At 37.9% G+C, this 3,856-nt stretch overlaps 1 pseudogene; it reads left to right on the forward strand.

Annotated features, from left to right (window-relative positions):
- The first annotated feature begins 656 nt into the window (after positions 1-656).
- Positions 657-1,216, forward strand: LOC122753274 (annotated as a pseudogene).
- Positions 1,217-3,856: the final 2,640 nt, after the last annotated feature.

Below are 3,856 nucleotides of genomic sequence, written 5' to 3' on the forward strand. Positions count from 1 at the left end.
TATTGTTTAATAACTTTGAAAAAGCAAATCTGTAACTATCCCATACATCCTTTTATTCAACCACTTCTCAAAGATGAAATTAAAGCAAAAAAAAAAAAAAGCCTCAGGCAATTTTGTTTCAATCATCAAATTCTCCAGAGATTCTGTGATGTTCTGGTTACAACATTCTGATACTCTTCCCTGATACACTGCAAAGGGGAAAAGTCTCTCTAGAATCAGATGAAATCCTGTTCTAGCTATATTATATTTTCTTATCCTTTTAAAGTACCTGATATGAACTGACATAGTCATAAATACGCTTATAGGTATGCCTGGTTTTGCAGTCAGGGGGAGAAATGTAGAGCATGGGGAGGGAAAATGTTTCAAATTTTGTTCAAGTACCGTTAGCTTCAATAACTATAATTCCACTGAATAGCACAGAATATTTTTTAAAATGAATGCAGTGCCTACAGATTTAGTGAAGGGTGGGTTATTTGATAAAGTGTATAAGTTTTTGTTCAGATAGCACAAAAATATTTGAAAGTACATTTCTCCAAGTTGAAATATTTAGATCTGAGTCTTGCCTAGGCTGTTATATTTATAAAGATTTCTAGAGCTGATCCCAACATCTTTCCCTTTTGGGGCTGGTGGTGTGCACTTTTGGGTGCTCAGTTTAGATGGAGGTCTTCAATCTGTGGAGGGATCATCTGGGACTAGCCAGTGTGGTGGGGGCTCTCCAGGAGGAAAAGCTGGAGCCCCAAGGGTCAGGGTCAGAGCCAGGCCCAGGCACTGGCCCCAGCCTAAGGCAGGAACTCCTGCCCCCAATGCACCCCCAATGCACCCCCTCTGCAACTTTGCAAGTACAATGGGGAGTCTCAGAACATCTACTAATCCCACATGCTGATGAACGAGGAAGGCCGGGTGATATGCCCCATTCTGAGGAAATATGTGCCCACAGTGCAGAGCCACCCAAAACAATGGCTACACCAAGTACTTCTTCCTGCTCATCAGCAAGGGCTACATGTCTGTGTCTAGCTACATGGCCCACAATTTGGCTGGCAAACGGGCCACACTGCAGTGGCCCACAGAGGAGCCAGGCCTGGTCAAGGTCAGGACCAGGAGGATTCCAGAAATCCCTAAAGGAAAACCTCCCACCCAGAATCTGGATGAAAGCAATGTAGGCAGTGACACAGGTTCAATAGCCTCCAGAACTGTTTTTCTCACTCTGCAACCATGACTTTCAGCTTCTGCCTAAGAGGAGCCTGGGGACCCAGACACTTGCTTTGCTGAAGAGCAAGGAAAAGAAGAGCCCTCCCACAGGACATCCAGGGCTCTCTCTCTCCAGAGAACAGCTCGGCTTCATCTCCCTGGACTCCTGGCAACCTTCCTCACTGCACAGCTCCTTTATATCAGACCTGGCCTCAGAATGGGGCATATCACCCGGCCTTCCTCGTTCAAGTAGGGCTAATTATAAACTTTCTTTTCCCAAATAACATAATTTTCCAAAATTAAAGTAGATAATCTACTGTCCTGCGTGCTTTTTTTTTTGGTGAGGCAATGGGGGTTAAGTGACTTGCCCAGGGTCACACAGCTAGTAAGTGTAAAGTGTCTGAGTCTGGATTTGAACTCAGGTCCTCCTGAATCCAGGGCCAGTGCTCTATCCACTGTGCCACCTAGCTGCCCCCACATTAATAATTAAATTACCATTTGTACACAAAATTAGAATTGACATTCTTAGCATCCTTTGAATGAATGAGTGAAAAAGTATTTATTATAAAATACTTTTATTTTTTAAAAAATTATTTATTAAGCCACAATGATGTGTGTTGTGTGCAAGGCACTGTTCTGAGCACAGAGGCTACAAGCAGCGAGAAGAAGCAAGAAAGCCCCTGCCTTCAAGAAATTCACATTCTAATGGGATTCCAACATTGCTAAGTAACTGGAAAGAAACTATAGAGGACTGATGTCTATCTTGTATTTTTATACATTTTGTGGGTCTTTACAATAAAAAAAGATTAATCTCATTGCCAACCTTTATTTAATGAATTTCTAAGTACTTACCTTGCTGGGGTCTTAGGCAACAAGAACAGTTTGCTCCTAGGCCAGAATTAATACTAATGGTTGCCATTTACATGGCATTTGAGGACACAGTCTGGGAAGGTTGGTAACATAGATATCATTTTCCTCCTTTTAAAGATGAAGAAATAGAGACACTTGAGGCCTTTTAACTTTGTAGAACTAAAGAAGCTGTGTTCTACATATGATAACACAATGATGCTGTGAATAACCACATAGTCTACAGTAACTCCTTAGTCCCAAAGGTGCACTGCAGTAGATCTTTAGTGAAAGAAACTAAGAAAAAGGAGCTTGAAAGAACTGCTAAATTTTCTGCTGCCTTCCTGATCTTAGGAAAGTCATTGAAAGTAACTATCGAATATTAGTTCTGGAAAGACCTAGGAAAATATCTACTTCAATCCCCTCATTTTGTAGATAAAGAAAGTGAAACCTAGATAAACTTATTAATTTGCCTAAACCCACAAAATTAATCAATCGCAGAGCTGTTCTCCTAGCTCCTACACCAGTGCCCTTTCTAGGATTGGCAGAAGGAATTTTGGACTTAAAGTCAGAAAACATATATTTAAATCCCAGTTAGGCTAAATGCTAATTATGACATTAGTAAAGTCACTTCATGGATCTGAATCTCAATCTCCTCAAATATACAATGAGAGAAAAAAAGATACATTATCTCCACGAGGGTCAGTGAGACCCTCATATTGCATTAATAGCACTTTATTCTGTTATGAGATTAGAATTAGCTGCACTGAAACTGAAAAAGCAACCTTTCATTACATTTTATTTGAAATGCCTTAGGCATTTTTTTGTTATGAATTAAATCTTAGACTTATATTGTGCTCATAACTCTTTTATATTTACTAGAATATAAAAAGAAGAGAAATGAAACCGTTATCTAAATAATGAAGGCCCTAAATATGACATCATTTGAAATATAAAAAGAAGTCAAAATAATTTGTATTTACATTATATATCAATGCTTTAAATTTTCCATTCAGTATAGATATAGTTTGACCAGTTCTTTAATGCTGTATGCCAGAACTTGTCAACAATTTCAGAAATTGTGTAGATAAAAAATTTCAGTCTCTGATACATGTACCTTTTAGCAGTTTCAAAACAAATTATTTCAGCATCAGTAAGTATTCTTTTTTTGATAGTATGTCTTTTTTTCTCAGCATTTGAACAGTTTACTTACTAATATTACACGGTAGCATGTTATTGATAATTCACATGTCATCTTTGACATAACCATCCACAGCAAAAGGTGAAAACAAAATCATTAAGATTTACTACCAACTGTTTTGTGTGTATGTGTGTATATATGTGTGTGTGTGTATACATATATATATATTTGTGTGTGGATATATTATATATACATACGCATATACATCTATATACACATGTACATGTCTATGTATATATGTGTGTTTGAATATAACGCATCAGTAGTAGGGACTGATAAAGTATAGTGTGTTTTTTTTTTTTCCCTACAGTTGGGAGATACTGAAAGATCATGGGATACAGAAACTTCTAAGACAAGGGAAGCCCAGATTTTATGCCCTAGAGGAAAGAGAAAAAGGAGATGATGGACATAATGGTAAGCCAATGGCAAAAAAAGAGTTGGGCTATTACAAACTCAAAGTAATCATAACTATGAAAGAATAGCTTGATTCACTAGTCTTGATCTTGGAATAAGGAAGATCTGAATTCATAGTCAATATCTGACACTTCATCTGTCAGAGACACTTATTTATAGCATTCTGGGCATGTCATGTGACTTAACCAAAACACTTCCTTGGACTTA

This window comes from Dromiciops gliroides, chromosome 4 (assembly GCF_019393635.1).
Source record: "Dromiciops gliroides isolate mDroGli1 chromosome 4, mDroGli1.pri, whole genome shotgun sequence".
NCBI lineage: Eukaryota > Metazoa > Chordata > Mammalia > Microbiotheria > Microbiotheriidae > Dromiciops > Dromiciops gliroides.